At 36.6% G+C, this 19,202-nt stretch overlaps 1 protein-coding gene across 1 annotated transcript in view; it reads left to right on the top strand.

Annotated features, from left to right (window-relative positions):
• LOC139764051 (sulfotransferase 1C3-like) overlaps window positions 1-19,202 on the top strand; it is a 102,433-nt gene that overhangs the window by 45,454 nt on the left and 37,777 nt on the right. The gene's annotated exons all lie outside the window — the stretch shown is intronic.

Here is a 19,202-nt window from a genome sequence, read left to right as displayed (position 1 = left end):
TATCAACTGACTGTTATATTTCTCTCTTGTGTCTCCCCTGATGATGTGATTATTACACGAAAGTGCACTTGGGAACTCATCTTGTCTCATTTTGCCCGTGGACTCTTAGGAATATATATATATTGGGTGATTATTGGTGCATATGCACCTGGGCATGAGAAGAAAGATCATGAGAGGCAAGTGTTTTGGGAGCAGCTGAATCAGTGTGTTAGTGGTTTTGATGCACGAGACCGGGTTATAGTGATGGGTGATTTGAATGCAAAGGTGAGTAATGTGGCAGTTGAGGGAATAATTGGTATACATGGGGTGTTCAGTGTTGTAAATGGAAATGGTGAAGAGCTTGTAGATTTATGTGCTGAAAAAGGACTGATGATTGGGAATACCTGGTTTAAAAAGCGAGATATACATAAGTATACTTATGTAAGTAAGAGAGATGGCCAGAGAGCGTTATTGGATTACGTGTTAATTGACAGGCGTGCGAAAGAGAGACTTTTGGATGTTAATGTGCTGAGAGGTGCAACTGGAGGGATGTCTGATCATTATCTTGTGGAGGCTAAGGTGAAGATTTGTATGGGTTTTCAGAAAAGAAGAGTGAATGTTGGGGTGAAGAGGGTGGTGAGAGTAAGGGAGCTTGGGAAGGAGACCTGTGTGAGGAAGTACCAGGAGAGACTGAGTACAGAATGGAAAAAGGTGAGAACAATGGAAGTAAGGGGAGTGGGGGAGGAATGGGATGTATTTAGGGAATCAGTGATGGATTGCGCAAAAGATGCTTGTGGCATGAGAAGAGTGGGAGGTGGGTTGATTAGAAAGGGTAGTGAGTGGTGGGATGAAGAAGTAAGAGTATTAGTGAAAGAGAAGAGAGAGGCATTTGGACGATTTTTGCAGGGAAAAAATGCAATTGAGTGGGAGATGTATAAAAGAAAGAGACAGGAGGTCAAGAGAAAGGTGCAAGAGGTGAAAAAAAGGGCAAATGAGAGTTGGGGTGAGAGAGTATCATTAAATTTTAGGGAGAATAAAAAGATGTTCTGGAAGGAGGTAAATAAAGTGCGTAAGGCAAGGGAGCAAATGGGAACTTCAGTGAAGGGCGCAAGTGGGGAGGTGATAACAAGTAGTGGTGATGTGAGAAGGAGATGGAGTGAGTATTTTGAAGGTTTGTTGAATGTGTTTGATGATAGAGTGGCAGATATAGGGTGTTTTGGTCGAGGTGGTGTGCAAAGTGAGAGGGTTAGGGAAAATGATTTGGTAAACAGAGAAGAGGTAGTGAAAGCTTTGCGGAAGATGAAAGCCGGCAAGGCAGCAGGTTTGGATGGTATTGCAGTGGAATTTATTAAAAAAGGGGGTGACTGTATTGTTGACTGGTTAGTAAGGTTATTTAATGTATGTATGACTCATGGTGAGGTGCCTGAGGATTGGCGGAATGCGTGCATAGTGCCATTGTACAAAGGCAAAGGGGATAAAAGTGAGTGCTCAAATTACAGAGGTATAAGTTTGTTGTCGGTGGATTGAATCAAGGCATGTGAGGCGTCCGGGGTAAACCAAGGAAAGCTGTGTAGGTATGTATATTTGCGTGTGTGGACGTGTGTATGTACATGTGTATGGGGGGGGTTGGGCCATTTCTTTCGTCTGTTTCCTTGCGCTACCTCGCAAACGCGGGAGACAGCGACAAAGTATAAAAAAAAAAAAAAAAGTTTGTTGAGTATTCCTGGTAAATTATATGGGAGGGTATTGATTGAGAGGGTGAAGGCATGTACAGAGCATCAGATTGGGGAAGAGCAGTGTGGTTTCAGAAGTGGTAGAGGATGTGTGGATCAGGTGTTTGCTTTGAAGAATGTATGTGAGAAATACTTAGAAAAGCAAATGGATTTGTATGTAGCATTTATGGATCTGGAGAAGGCATATGATAGAGTTGATAGAGATGCTCTGTGGAAGGTATTAAGAATATATGGTGTGGGAGGAAAGTTGTTAGAAGCAGTGAAAAGTTTTTATCGAGGATGTAAGGCATGTGTACGTGTAGGAAGAGAGGAAAGTGATTGGTTCTCAGTGAATGTAGGTTTGCGGCAGGGGTGTGTGATGTCTCCATGGTTGTTTAATTTGTTTATGGATGGGGTTGTTAGGGAGGTAAATGCAAGAGTTTTGGAAAGAGGGGCAAGTATGAAGTCTGTTGGGGATGAGAGAGCTTGGGAAGTGAGTCAGTTGTTGTTCGCTGATGATACAGCGCTGGTGGCTGATTCATGTGAGAAACTGCAGAAGCTGGTGACTGAGTTTGGTAAAGTGTGTGGAAGAAGAAAGTTAAGAGTAAATGTGAATAAGAGCAAGGTTATTAGGTACAGTAGGGTTGAGGGTCAAGTCAATTGGGTGGTGAGTTTGAATGGAGAAAAACTGGAGGAAGTGAAGTGTTTTAGATATCTGGGAGTGGATCTGGCAGCGGATGGAACCATGGAAGCGGAAGTGGATCATAGGGTGGGGGAGGGGGCGAAAATTCTGGGGGCCTTGAAGAATGTGTGGAAGTCGAGAACATTATCTCGGAAAGCAAAAATGGGTATGTTTGAAGGAATAGTGGTTCGAAGAATGTTGTATGGTTGCGAGGCGTGGGCTATGGATAGAGTTGTGCGCAGGAGGATGGATGTGCAGGAAATGAGATGTTTGAGGACAATGTGTGGTGTGAGGTGGTTTGATTGAGTGAGTAACGTAAGGGTGAAGAGAGATGTGTGGAAATAAAAAGAGCGTGGTTGAGAGAGCAGAAGAGGGTGTTTTGAAGTGGTTTGGGCACATGGAGAGAATGAGTGAGGAAAGATTGACCAAGAGGATATATGTGTCGGAGGTGGAGGGAACGAGGAGAAGAGGGAGACCAAATTGGAGGTGGAAAGATGGAGTGAAAAAGATTTTGTGTGATCGGGGCCTGAACATGCAGGAGGGTGAAAGGAGGGCAAGGAATAGAGTGAATTGAAGCGATGTGGTATACCGGAGTTGACGTGCTGTCAGTGGATTGAATCAAGGCATGTAAAGCGTCTGGGGTAAACCATGGAAAGCTGTGTAGGTATGTATATTTGCGTGTGTGGACGTATGTATATACATGTGTATGGGGGGGGGTTGGGCCATTTCTTTCGTCTGTTTCCTTGCGCTACCTCGCAAACGCGGGAGACAGCGACAAAGTATAATAAATAAATAAATAAATAAATAAATATATATATATATATATATATATATATATATATATATATATATATATATATATATATGTGTGTATATATATATATATATATATATATATATATATATATATATATATATATATATATATATATATATATATATATATATATATATATATATATATATATATATATATAAAAGGGGGTGACTGTATTATTGACTGGTTGGTAAGGTTATTTAATGTATGTATGACTCATGGTGAGGTGCCTGAGGATTGCCGGAATGCGTGCATAGTGCCATTGTACAAAGGCAAAGGGGATAAGAGTGAGTGCTCAAATTACAGAGGTATAAGTTTGTTGAGTATTCCTGGTAAATTATATGGGAGGGTATTGACTGAGAGGGTGAAGGCATGTACAGAGCATCAGATTGGGGAAGAGCAGTGTGGTTACAGAAGTGGTAGAGGATGTGTGGATCAGGTGTTTGCTTTGAAGAATGTGTGTGAGAAATACTTAGAAAAGCAAATGGATTTGTATGTAGCATTTATTGATCTAGAGAAGGCATATGATAGAGTTGATAGAGATGCTCTATGGAAGGTATTAGGAATATATGGTGTGGGAGGCAAGTTGTTAGAAGCAGTGAAAAGTTTTTATCGAGGATGTAAGGCATGTGTACGTGTAGGAAGAGAGGAAAGTGATTGGTTCTCAGTGAATGTAGGTTTGCGGCAGGGGTTTGTGATGTCGCCATGGTTGTTTAATTTGTTTATGGATGGGGTTGTTAGGGAGGTGAATGCAAGAGTTTTGGAAAGAGGGGCAGGTATGAAGTCTGTTGGGGATGAGAGAGCTTGGGAAGTGAGTCAGTAGTTGTTCGCTGATAATACAGCGCTGGTGGCTGATTCATGTGAGAAACTGCAGAAGCTGGTGACTGAGTTTGATAAAGTGTGTGAAAGAAGAAAGTTAAAAGTAAATGTGAACAAGAGTAAGGTTATTAGGTACAGTAGGGTTGAGGGTCAAGTCAATTGGGAGGTAAGTTTTAATGGAAAAAAAATGGAGGGAAATAAAGTTTTTTAGATATCGGGAGGGGCCCGGCGCGGATGGAACCTTTTGGAAGCGGAAATGGTATAGGGGGGGGGAGGGCGAAAATCCTGGGAGCCCTTTAAAATGTGTGGAAGTCGAGAAAATACCGGGGAAAACAAAGGGTAGGTTTGAAGGAATAGGGTTCCAACATTTTGTAGGTTACGAGGCGTGGGGTTGGATAGAGTTGTGCGCGGGGGAGGTGTGCGGAAAAGAGTTTGAGGGCAAAGTGTGGTGTGGGTGGTTTGATGAGTACTTTAAATAAGGGGGAGAGGATTGTGGAAAAAAAAAAAGATCGGGTTTTAAAAGCGAAGAGGGTTTTTGAAATGGTTTTGGACATGGGAAAATGAGTGGGGAAAAATTGACGAAGAGGTATATTGTCGGAGGTGGAGGGGGAAAGAGGGGAAGGGGGAAAAAAATTGGGGTGAAAGTCTTTCACCCCAATTTTGGTCCCCCTTTCCCTTCCCCCCCTTGACCATATATCCCTTTGTCAAACTTTCCCCCCTCATTCTTCCATGTGCCAAATTTTTTTAAAAAAATCTTTTTGGCTTTTCCCCAACCCACTCCTTTTTATTCCAAAACATCTCCTCTCCCCCTTTATTACTTACTCAACCCAAACCAATTTTCCACCACATGCCCAAAAAAACATCTCATTTACGGCACACCCTTATCACCCCCGAAACCCCCCTTTCATTTATGGGCCCAACCCCGGGGAAACCATTTTGCTTTTTTGGGAACCCCACTCTTTCTACCAAAAAAGGGACTGAAATTTTAACCCTTTTCCCAAAAAATTCCCTTGCTTTTCCCTCCCTTAACAACCCTATCCATAAAAAAATTTAAACAACCAGGGAAAACATCGGGGCACTCCTGCCAAAAAAACCTACTTACATGAGAACCAATCACTTTCCCCCTTTTCCTACTCGTAACACATGCCTTACTTTCCTCGAAAAAAACTTTTCGCTGCTTCTAACAATTTCCCTTTCCCAAACCATATATTCTTAAAACCTTCCACAGTGCTTCTCTATAAACTCTCTCAAAATGCCTTCCCCAAGACCAAAAATTTGCAACAAAAAACCCTTTTTCCTTTCCCCCGGGTATTTCTAAATTTACATTTTTAAAAGCAAACACCGGTTCCACACATCCTCTCCCAACTTCTAAAACCAAAGGGCTCTTCCCACCCTGATGTTTTAAAAGCCTTCATCTTCTTTTTTAAAATCCCTCCATAAAATTTCTCAGGAATACTAAACCCAAACTTAAAATCTGAAATTTGGGGCTCCCCTTTTACCCCCTTTGCCTTTTTGTAAAATTGGCACAATGCAATCATTCGCCAATTCTTAAGCACCTCACCATGGGGGTCAAACAACTTTAACAAAACCTTTCCCAAAACCAGTCAAAAATTACGGGCACCCCCTTCTTTAGTAAATTCCCTGCAATCCCAAACCAGACCCGCTCCCCTTCCCGGGCTTCCATCTTCCTCAAAGCTTTTACTACCCTTCTCTTGGGGGACCAAATCAAATTTTCCCTAACCCCCTTTTCTTTGCACACCACCTCGACCAAAACACCCCATAAAGTGCCCCCTCTTTTTAACAAAAAAATTCAAGAAAACCCAAAAAAATTTTACTCCTCCCCTTTCACATTACCCCCTTCGTTTTCAACCCCCCCATTAACCCCCCCTCAAATGATGTTCCCATTTGTTCACCTTTTCTTACGCACTTTATTTAACCCCCTTTTTTCCAAAAAAAATCGATTTTTCCCCCCTAAAATTTTTAAAGATTTTCCCCTTCCCTTCCCCAACTCTCTTTTTTCCCCTTTTTTTACCTTTCAAACCCCTTTTCCCTTGGGCCTTTCCTTTCCCTTTTTTTTTTATACATCTTCCCGAAATTTTTAAATTTTTTTCCCTGCAAAAATAAACCCCAAAAGCCTCCCCTTTCCCTTCCCTTTTTCCCCTAATATGATTCTTTTTTTCCCTCCCACCACTCAAACCCCCTTTCTTAACCCCCCCACCCCCCAAAGTTCTCTTGCCAAAAAAGCTTTTTTTTGCGCAAGCCCAAACAACCCAAATTCTCAGAATCATCCCGTTCCTTCCCCCCCCTTTCCCCCTAAAGGCCTTTTTTCTCAATTTTTTCCACTGTACTCAGTTTCCCCCCTGGGACTTCCTCAAAACCAAATTCCCCCTTCCCCCAAATTCAATTACTTCACCACTCTTTCCCCTCAAACACCCGTCTTTTCGAAAGCCTCTACAATCTTCCCCTTTTGGGCCCCAGAGGTAATTTATCAACATCCCCCCAGTTGCACTTTCCCGGGGACTTTAACATCCAAAATTTTTCCCTTTTGGGGCCCTTTTTAATTAAAAAAAGTGAACCAATAACGCTCTTTGGCCCCCCCCTACTACTTACAACGTATTTCTTTATATATTATAATTTTAAATATATTTATATATATATATAAAATTTTAATATATATAAAATTTATATTTTTTAAAATATTTATATATATATTTTTTAAACCAGGTATTCCCAACACCACCCCCTTTTTCAAAACACAAAATCTACAAGGGCCCTTACATATCCATTTTCAACCACGGAAAAAACCTAAAGGGGGCACCAATTTTTTTCCTCAAAGGGCCCCATTACCACTTTGCATTCAAACCCCTATCAAAATAACCCGGCCTCTTTCATCAAAAAATACTTTAAAAACACTGACTCAGCGGGTCCCAAAACACTTTCCCTCCTTATTTTTTTCTCATGCCCAGGTGCCTAGCACCAGGAAAACACCCATCCTCTTGGGTTTCCCCTTTTAGAAAGTTAAAGTACACATTAAAAACACACCCCACACGCACACACCCACATAAACATATATATATATAATATATAAAAATATATATATATATATAATTTAATATTAATATATATATATATATAATAAAATGTATATTTATAAATTTTAAAATTATAATATTTAAAAAATAATATTAAAATATAATATATATATATATATATATATAAAAAATATATATATTATAAAATATATAAAATATTTATATTTAAAAATAAAAATATATAAAGTTATATATAAAATAAGTTTTATATATATATATATATATAATAAAAATATATATAAAATTTTATATATTTTTTATATAAATATATATATATATAAAAAATATATTTTAAAAAGATTATTATATATAGAAAAAATTATATATATAAAAATTTTAAAATATATATAAATGTTTTAAAATAATGTTTTTAAATATAGGGATATAATATGTATATATAAAATATTTTATGATATAATATATAATATATATAATATATATATATGTAAAATATAAATATAAAAATATGTATTATAATATAAAATATATAAAAATTAAAAAAATATAAAATATAATATTAAATAAAAAAATATATATATAATAATTTTAATATATATATATAAAAATATTTTTAAATATATAATATATTATATTTATATATATATTAATATAATATATAATATATAATTTATATATAATATTTTATATATATTTTTATTTTTAATTTTTTATTTAATATATTTTATAAAATATTTTTTAATATATGAAAATTTTAAAAATATAAAAATAATAAAAATATATAGATATATAAATATTTTATATAAATATATATAATATATATATATATATATATATATATAATAGATATAAATATAAAATATAAAAAATAATTTTATAATATATATTATATATATTTTATATATATATAAATATATATATATAATTTTAAAAATATAAATAAAATATATAATATATATATTTTAAAATATATATAATTTAAATATATATAAATGGTTTTTTTTAAAAATAAAATATAAAAAATATTTTAAAATAAAATATATATATATATAATATATAAATATATATATATTTTTATAATTAAATATATATATATATAAAATTTTTAAAAATTTATAAAATTTTTAAATATAAAAAAATAAATATGGGAAACAGAAGGAGTCACGCGGGGAGTCTCATTTCCCCCTCGTAAAACTCAGATTTTGGGGGGTCTAAATGGTTTTAGGAGGGAACCAAGATTTTGAAAAAAAGGGGAGATAGGTAGGTATTTTGAGGAAAGGAACCCGGGTGTTTTGGCTTGGTGAAACGAACCAAGTGTAAAGGGGGAAAAGTGGTTTGGGAATTTTTTGGGAGGGAAAAATGAGGGGTTAGTGGAGGACAAAGCAAGGGAAAGGGGTTTGCACTACTCCTGAAACAGGGTGGTGGGGGTTTTTCATTGAGGTAAGGAAAATAAACCTAGATTGATAAAGGGTTTAAAAATGAAATTTTATGGAGAGAGATGGGTAATTTTGGTGAATGGGCATGAGAAAAAAGATTTTGAGAGGCAAGTGTTTTTGGGGGGCGCTGAGTGAGTGTGTTGTAGTTTGGGTGCACTGGGACCTGGTTTAGTGATGGTTTATTTTTAATCAAAAGGGAAAGGGAATACGGCAATTTATGGAAAAATTTTTTTGCTTGTGGTGTTCAGTGTTTTAAAGGAAACTGTGAAGAGCTTTTAAAATTTTTGTGCGGGAAAAAAGGGTTTGGGGACTGGGAAAACCTGGGTTTTAAAAAAGGGATTTACATAAAAATTTGTATGGAAGTAAGGGGACAGGAGGGGGGTTTTTAACGAATATGGTGATGTGGGGAATTGGGTTTGGGGTGAGTAATTTTGTAGGGTTTTTTTGAATGTTTTTTTGAAAGGGTAGGTGGCAAACTATAGGGGGGTTTTTTGTCTAGGTGGGGGTGCAAAGTGAGAGGGTTATGGAAAATGACTTGGTAAAATTTGAGAAGAAGGAAATAAAAACTTTTCGGAAAAAAAAAAACCCCAAAGGGAGTTTTGGTTTGGGTGGGATTGAAGAAAATTTATTAGAAAGGGGGTGACCGTATTTTTTGACTGGGTTGGGAAAGGGTTTTTAATATATGTATGTCTCATGGTGGGGTGCCAGAGGATTGGGGGAATTTCCCAAAAAGGTTTAAAAATGAGTGCTCCAAAATTTCAGAGGAAAAAGTTTGGGTTTTGGGAATTCCTGGGGAAAAAATTTTGGGAGGGGGTTTTTATTTAGGGGGTGAAAAGGATGGACAGACATCAATTGGGAAAGGCATTTTGGTTTTCAGGAAATGGTAGAAGAGGTGTGGGGGGAAATTTGGTGTTTGCTTTTAAGAATATATGTGAAAATCTTAAAAAAAGCAAAAAAGGATTTGTATGTAGATTTTTTGGATTTGGAGAAGGCAAAATGATAGAGTTTATAGAGATGGGTCTGTGGAAAGGGATTAAGAAAATTTGGTGTGGGAGGGAAGTTGTTTGAAGCGTGAAAAAATTTTTTTGAGGGTGTTTAAAGGGATTGTACGTGTAGAAAAAGAGGAAAGTGATTGGTTCCAAATGAATGTAGGTTTTCTTTCAGGGGTTTGGGGAAAGTCTCCTGGGTTGGGTTTTAAATTTTTTTATAAATGGGGTTGTTTTGGGAGATTTAATGCAAGGGTTTGGGGAAAAGGGGCAAGTTGCAGGGCAGTTTTGGGTTTAGAGAGCTTGGGGAAATCAGTTTTTTTTTTCGGTTTATGTACAGCCTGGGGGCTGATTTGTGTTAGAAACTGCAGAAGCCCGGGGGATGAGTTTGGGAAAGTTTTTGTGAAAAAGAAAGCGGGGAGAAATATAATAAGAGCAAAAGGGTTTTTAGGTTTCAGAATTTTTTTAAAGGGGCAAGTCCAAATTTGGGAAAATAATTTTTAAATGAAAAAAAGGGGGGAAGTGAAGTGTTTTTTTTGATATCTGGGATTGGGTTTGGCCGCGGGGTGGAACCCTGGAAGCGGAAGTGGAAACAGGGGTGGGGGAGGGGGGGGGAAAATTTGGGGGCCTTGAAAAATGTGTGGAAAGCGGAAATTATCTGGGAAAGCAAAAATTGGAATGTTTAAAGGGAATATTTGGTTCGAGAATGTGAAAGGTTTGCGAGCTGGGCTAGGGATAGAGTTGTGCCCCAGGAGGAGGGGAGGGTGCGGGAAAATGAGATGTTTGAGGACAATGTTGGTGTGAGGTGGTTTGATTGAGTGGTAAGAAAGGGTGAAAGAGATGTTGGAAATACAGAGCGTGTTAAAGAGGCAGAAGGGGTGTTTTGATGTGGTTGGGAAAAGGGAAAGGGGAAGGGAGTGGGGAAAATTTTGCAAGGGATATTTGTGTCGGAGGTGGGGGGGGAACGAGGAGAAGAGGGAGCCAAATTTTGGAGGTGGAAAGATGGAGTGAAAAAGTTTTGTGTGATGGGGGCTAAAACATGCGGAGGGTGAAAGGGGGGAAAGGGATAGAGTGAATTGAAGCTTGTGGTAACCGAGTTGACGTGCTGTCTGGATTGAATCAAGGCAGGGTTAAAAAGCGTCTGAGGTTAAAAACCATGGAAAGCTGTGGGGTATGTAATTTGCGTGTTGGACGTAGTATAAAATGTTAGGGGGGGGGGTTGGGCACTTTGGGTCTGTTTCCTTGCGCTACTCGCAAACGCGGGAGACAGCGACAAAGTAAAATTTAAAAATAAATAAATAAATAAATTATATAAAAATTTATAATAATAATATTTTAATATATATAAATATAAAAATTTTAATGTTTTGTATATTTTTATAAATATATATATAAATATATAAATATATATATATAAAAAATTTTAAAAATATATATATTATTTTTAATATATATATATATTTTTATATATATAAAAAAAAGGGGGGGGATGTTTTATGACTGGTTGGAAAGGTTATTTAAGTATTTTATGACTCAGGGTGGGTGCCGGGGATTTCCCGGGAATGCGTGCAAGTGCCATTGTACAAAGGAAGGGGATAAGAGTGAGTGCTCAAATTACAGAGGTAAAAAGTTTGTTAGTATTCCGGTAAATATAGGGGAGGGTATTGATGAGAGGGTGAAGGCATGGGACAGAGCATCAGATTGGGGGGGAAACAGTGTTTTTACAGAGGGTAGGGAAGTGTGGATCAGGTGTTTGCTTTGAAGATTGTGTGAGAAATACTTTGAAAAGCAAAGGAATTTTGTTTGTAGCAAATTTTTTGATCTAGAGAAGGATTGATAGATTGATAGAGATGCTCTATGGAAGGTTTAGGAATATATGGTGTGGGAGGGAAGTTGTTAGAAAACTGAAAAATTTTATCGAGGAGTAGGCATTTTGTACGTGTAGGAGAAGGAAAGTGTTGGTTTCAGTGAATGTAGGGTTTTCGGGGGAGGGGTTTGTTTGTTTTCCCTGGGGTTTTTTAATTTGTTTAAGGTGGGGTTGAGGAGGTAAAAAGGGAAGAGGTTGGAAAGAGGGGCGGTTTGAAGTCTGTTGGGGATAGAGAGCTTGGGGAAGGGGTCGTTGGGTTTTTCGCTGATAATACCGCGCTGGTGGCTGATTTATTTTGGGGGAAACTGCAGAAGCTGGTGACGAGTTGATTTTAAAGTGTGTGAAAAGAAAGTTAAAAGTTAATGTGAACAAGAGTAAAGTTTTATTAGGACCGTAGGGGTTTAGGTCAAGTCAATTGGGAGGAAGTTTAATGGAGAAAAACTGGAGGGGAAATAAAATGTTTTAGATAAACTGGAGGCTCTGGCAGCGATGGAACCTTGGAGCGGAAGTGGGTTTAGGGTGGGGGAGAGGGGCCCAAAATCCGGGAGCCTTGAAGAAGTGTGGAATCGAAACATATCTCGGAAGCAAAAATGGTTTGTTTGAGGAATAGTTGGGTTTCCCACAATTTGTATGGTTACGAGGCGTGGGCTATGGATAGAGTTGTGCGAGGAGGGGTGGTTTTGCGGAAATTTAATTTTTAGGACATGTGTGGTGTGAGGTGGTTTTATCGAGTACGTAACGTTTAAGGGGGGAGAGAGATGTGTGGAAATAAAAAGATTGTGGTTGAGGAGCAGAAAGGGTGTTTTTAAAGGTTGGGCACATGGGAGAATGGTGAGGGAAAAATTGACGAAGAGGAATTATATTGTCGGAGGGGGAGGGGCCCAGGAGAAGTGGGAGACAAATTGAGGGGGAAAGTCTTCCCCCTCCAATATGGTCTCCCACTTTTCGTTCTCACCTCTGACACATATATCCTCTTTGTCAATCTTTCCCCACTCATTTTTCTCCATGTGACCAAATCATTTCAAACAAATCTTCTGCTCTTCAACCACACTCTTTTATTGCCACCATCTCTCTCACCTTTTTATTAAATTACTCAAACAAACCACTTCACACCAAAGTTTCTAAAACATCTCATTTAAGCATCCCTTTTCACTCCGACAACTTATTTATAGCTCAAACCTCGAAAACCCTATAGGGATTGTTGGAACCATTATATCACAAAGGAGATATTAAATTTTTCCAAATTTTTTTTCCCCCCTTTAACAACCCTTATAAAAAATTAAAAACAAAGGGGACATCCGCACTCTGACAAAAACCTAACAGCACATCTTATCACCTCCGCACAACTCTATTTATAGCTCAAGCCTCGTAACCATATAGCATTGTTGGAACCACTCTCTCATCCACAACAGACTGCATACTTAACCCTCTTTCCAAAATTCTTGCATTTACCTCCCTAACAACCCTATCCATAAAGAAATTAAACAACCATGGAGACATCGCGCACTCCTGCCAAAAACCTACATTCACTGAGAACCAATCACTTTCCTCTCTTCCTACTCGTACACATGCCTTACATCCTCGACAAAAACTTTTCGCTGCTTCTAACAACTTGCCTCCCACACCATATATTCTTAAAACCTTCCACAGTGCATCTCTATCAACTCTCTCACATGCCTTCTCAAGATCCATAAATGCTACATACAAATCCATTTCCTTTTCCAAGTATTTCTCACATACATTCTTCAAAGCAAACACCGGATCCACACATCCTCTGCCACTTCTGAAACCACACTGCTCTTCCCCAGTCTGATGCTCTGTACATGCCTTCATCTTCTCAATCAATACCCTCCCATAAAATTTCTCAGGAATACTCAACAAACTTATACCTCTGTAATTTGAGGACTCACTTTTATCCCCTTTGCCTTTGTACAATGGCACTATGCAATCATTCTGCCAATTCTTAAGCACCTCACCATGAGTCATACATACATTACATAACCTTACCAACCAGTCAACAATACAGTCACCCCCTTCTTTAGTAAATTCCACTGCAATACCATCCAGACCCGCTGCCTTGCCGGCTTCCATCTTCCTCAAAGCTTTTACTACCTCTTCTCTGTTTACCAAATCATTCTCCCTAACCCTCTTACTTTGCACACCACCTCGACCAAAACACCCTATATGTGCCACTCTATTAACAAATACATTCAAGAAACCTCAAAATACTCACTCCATCCCCTTCTCACATTACCACTACTTGTTATCACCTCCCCATTAACCCCCATCACTGATGTTCCCATTTGTTCACCTTGTCTTACGCACTTTATTTACCTCCTTCCAAAACATCGATTTATTCTCCCTAAAATTTAATGATACTCTCTTACCCCAACTCTCATTTTCCTCTTTTTCACCTCTTGCACCCTTCTCTTGACCTCCTGCCTCTTTCTTTTATACATCTTCCAGACGTTTGCATTATTTCCCTGCAAAAATCATCCAAATGCCTCGCTCTTCTTTTTCACTAATAATCTTACTTCTTCATCCCACCACTCACTACCCTTACTAATCTGCCCACCTCCCACGCTTCTCTTGCCACAAGCATCTTTTGCGCAAGCCATCACCACTTCTCAGAATACATCCAGTTCCTTCCCCACTCCCCATACGTCCTTTGTTCTCAGTTTTTTCCATTCTGTACTCAGTCCCTCCTGGTACTTCCTCACACAAGTCTCCTTCCCAAGTTCACTTACTCTCACCACTCTCTTCACCTCAAACATTCTCTCGTCTTTTCTGATAGCCTCTACAGATCTTCACTTTTGCCTCCAGAGGATAATGATCAGACATCCCTCCAGTTGCACTTCTCGGCACATTAACATCCAAAATTCTCTCTTTCGCGCGCCTTTCAATTAACACGTGAACCAATAACGCTCTTTGGCCATCTCTACTACTTACATACGTATACTTATATATATATATATATATATATATATATATATATATATATATATATATATATATATATATATATATATATATATATATATATATATATATCTTTTTAAACCAGGTATTCCCAATCACCACTCCTTTTTCAGCACATAAATCTACAAGCTCTTCACCATATCCATTTACAACACTGAACACCTAATGTACACCAATTATTCCCTCAACTGCCACATTACTCACTTTTGCATTCAAATCACCTATCAATATAACCCGGCCTCGTGCATCAAAACTACTAACACACTGACTCAGCTGCTCCCAAAACACTTGCCTCTCATGATTTTTCTTCTCATGCCCAGGTGCATATGCACCAGTAATCACCCATCTCTTCTGTTTCCCCTTTTAGAAAGTTAAAGTACACATACACACACACACACACGCACACACACACATATATACATATATATATATATATATATATATATATATATATATATATATATATATATATATATATATATATATATATATATGTATATATATATATATATATATATATATATATATATATATATATATATATATATATATATATATATATATATATATATATATATATATATATATATATATATATATTTATATATATATATATATATGTATATATATATATATGTATATATATATATATATATATATATATATATATATATATATATATATATATATATATATATATATATATATATATATATATATATATATATATATATATATATATATATATATATATATATATATATATATATATATGTATATATATATATATATATATATATATATATGTATATATATATATATATATATATATATATATATATATATATATATATATATATATATATATATATATATATATATATATATATATATATATATATATATATATATATATATATATATATATATATATATATATATATATATATATATATATATATATATATATATATATATATATATATATATATATATATATATATATATATATATATATATATATATATATTATATATATATATATATATATATATATATATATATATATATATATATATATATATATATATATATATATATATATATATATATATATATATATATATATATATATATATATATATATATATATATATATATATATATATATATATATATATATATATATATATATATATATATATATATATATATATATATATATATATATATATATATATATATATATATATATATATATATATATATATATATATATATATATATATACATATATATATATGTATATATATATATATGTATATATATATATATATATATATATATATATATATATATATATATATATATATATATATATATATATATATATATATATATATATATATATATATATATATATATATATATATATATATACATATATATGGGAAACAGAAGGAGTCACGCGGTGAGTGCTCATCCTCCTCGTAGACTCAGATTGGGGAGTCTAAATGTGTATGGATGTAACCAAGATGTGAAAAAAGGAGAGATAGGTAGTATGTTTGAGGAAAGGAACCTGGATGTTTTGGCTCTGAGTGAAACGAAGCTCAAGTGTAAAGGGGAAGAGTGGTTTGGGAATGTCTTGGGAGTAAAGTGAGGGGTTAGTGAGAGGACAAGAGCAATGGAAGGAGTAGCACTACTCCTGAAACAGGAGTGGTGGGAGTTTGCGATAGAGTGTAAGGAAGTAAACTCTAGATTGATATGGGTAAAACTGAAAGTTGATGGAGAGAGATGGGTAATTATTGGTGCATATGGGCATGAGAAGAAAGATTATGAGAGGCAAGTGTTTTGGGAGCAGCTGAGTGAGTGTGTTAGTAGTTTTGATGCACGAGACCTGGTTATAGTGATAGGTGATTTGAATGCAAAGGTAAGTAATACGGCAATTGATGGAATAATTTTTTTGCTTGTGGTGTTCAGTGTTATAAATGGAAACTGTGAAGAGCTTTTAGATTTATGTGCTGAAAAAGGACTGGTGACTGGGAATACCTGGTTTAAAGAGAGAGATATACATAAATATATGTATGTAAGTAAGGGGACTAGTGAGGAGGTGATAACGAGTAGTGGTGATGTGAGAAGGAGATGGAGTGAGTATTTTGTAGGTTTGTTGAATGTGTTTGACGATAGAGTGGCAGCTATAGGGTGTTTTTGTCTAGGTGGTGTGCAAAGTGAGAGGGTTATGGAAAATGACTTGGTAAATAGAGAAGAGGTAGTAAAAGCTTTGCGGAAGATGAAAACCGGCAAGGCAGTTGGTTTGGATGGTATTGAAGAAGAATTTATTAGAATAGGGGGTGACTGTATTGTTGACTGGTTGGTAAGGTTATGTAATATATGTATGTCTCATGGTGAGGTGCCTGAGGATTGGCGGAATGCAAAGGGGATAAAAGTGAGTGCTCAAATTACAGAGGTATAAGTTTGTTGAGTATTCCTGGGAAATCATATGGGAGGGTGTTGATTGAGAGGGTGAAGGCATGTACAGAGCATCAGATTGAGGAAGAGCAGTGTGGTTTCAGAAGTGGTAGAAGAGGTGTGGATCGGATTAGGTGTTTGCTTTGAAGAATATATGTGAGAAATACTTAGAAAAGCAAATGGATTTGTATGTAGCATTTATGGATCTGGAGAAGGCATATGATAGAGTTGATAGAGATGCTCTGTGGAAGGTATTAAGAATATATGGTGTGGGAGGCAAGTTGTTAGAAGCAGTGAAAAGTTTTTATCGAGGATGTAAGGCATGTGTACGTGTAGAAAGAGAGGAAAGTGATTGGTTCTCAGTGAATGTAGGTTTGCTGCAGGGGTTTGTGATGTCTCCATGGTTGTTTAATTTGTTTATAAATGGGGTTGTTAGGGAGATGAATGCAAGAGGTTTGGAGAGAGGGACAAGTATGCAGTCAGATGTGGATGAGAGAGCTTGGGAAGTCAGTTTTTGTTCGTTGATGATACAGCACTGGTGGCTGATTTGTGTTAGAAACTGCAGAAGCTGGTGACTGAGTTTGGTAAAGTGTGTGAAAGAAGAAAGCTGAGAGTAAATATGAATAAGAGCAAGGTTATTAGGTACAGTATTTTTAAGGGACAAGTCAATTGGGAAGTAAGTTTGAAATGAGAAAAACTGGAGGAAGTGAAGTGTTTTAGATATCTGGGAGTTGATTTGGCAGCGGATGGAACAATGCAAGCGTAAGTGAATCATAGGGTGTGGGAGGGGCCGAAAGTTCTGGGAGCGTTGAAAAATGTGTGGAAGTCGAGAACATTATCTTGGAAAGCAAAAATGGGTGTTTGAAGGAATAGTGGTTCCAACAATGTTATATGGTTGCGAAGCGTGGGCTATGGATAGAGTTGTGCGGAGGAGGGTGGATGTGCTGGAAATGAGATGTTTGAGGAGAATATGTGGTGTGAGATGGTTTGATTGAGTAAGTAATGAAAGGGTAAGAGAGATGTGTGGTTATAAAAAGAATGTGGTTGAAAGAGCAGAAGAAGGTATTTTAAATGGTTTGGTCACATGGAGAGAATGAGTGAGTAAAGAATAACCAAGAGGATATATGTGTCAGAGGTGGAGGGAACTAGGAGAAGTGTTAGACCAGTTGGAGATGGAAAGATGGAGTGAAAAAGATTTTGAGTGATTGGGGCCTGAACATGCAGGAGGGTGAAAGACGTGCAAGGAATAGAGTGAATTGGAACGATGAGGTATACCGGGATAGCTGTGCTGTCAGTGGATTGGACCAGGGCATGTGAAGCGTCTGGGGTAAACCATGGGAAGTTCTGTGGGGCCAGGATGTGGAAAGGGAGCTGTGGTTTCGGTGCATTATTACATGACAGCTAGAGACTGTGTGAACGAATGTGGCCTTTGTTGTCTTTTCCTAGCGCTAACTCGCGCACATGCGGGGGGAGGGGGCTGTTATTTCATGTGTGGTGGGGTGGCGACGGGAATGAATAAGGGCAGACAGTATGAATTATGTACATGTGTATATATGTACATGTCTTTGTGTGTATATATATGTATACGTTGAGATGTATAGGTATGTATATTTGCGTGTGTGGACGTGTATGTATATACATGTGTATGTGGGTGGTTTGGATCATTTCATTCGTCTGTTTCCTTGCGCTACCTCGCAAACGCGGGAGATAGCGACAAAGCAAAATGAATATAAAATATATATATATATATATATATATATATATATATATATATATATATATATATATATATATATATATATATATATATATATATATATATATATATATTTACATTCATACTTGTTCGCCGTCATCCGTTCCCGACACCACCCTGGCTCACAGGAATAACGCAAATGCATGAAGGAAAAGAACGATTTATAACATATATGTTCTCCTCTTCTCCCACACCTGAACCCCGCTCCCTATGTCAGCGAGGTAGGGCCAGGAAACAGTTGAAGAATGGTCACATCTACTCATATCCATACATGAACTGTTATATGTATTGGACTGATACGACAGCTCCCTCTCAACATCTATGCCACACAGACCTTTCCATGGTTTTCCGTGGAGATTTCACATACCCTGGTTTAGTCCACTGACAGCACGTTGACCCCAGTATATCACATCGTTCCAGTTCTATCTATTTCCTGCACGCCTTTCACCTTCCTGCATGTTCAGGCCCCGATCGCTCAAAATCTTTTTCATTCCATCCTTCCACCTCCAATTTGGTCTCCCGCTTCTTTTTCTTCCCTCCACCTCTGACACCTATATATACTCTTTGTCAACCTTTCCTCGCTCATTCTCTCCATATGTCCAAACCATTTCAATACACCCTCTTCTGCTCTCTCAACCAAACTCTTTTTA

Source organism: Panulirus ornatus, chromosome 48, assembly GCF_036320965.1.
Source record: "Panulirus ornatus isolate Po-2019 chromosome 48, ASM3632096v1, whole genome shotgun sequence".
Taxonomy (NCBI): Eukaryota; Metazoa; Arthropoda; class Malacostraca; order Decapoda; family Palinuridae; genus Panulirus; species Panulirus ornatus.
Note: the sequence above shows the minus strand (reverse complement) of the source record. Positions and strands in the feature narration are given on the sequence as shown.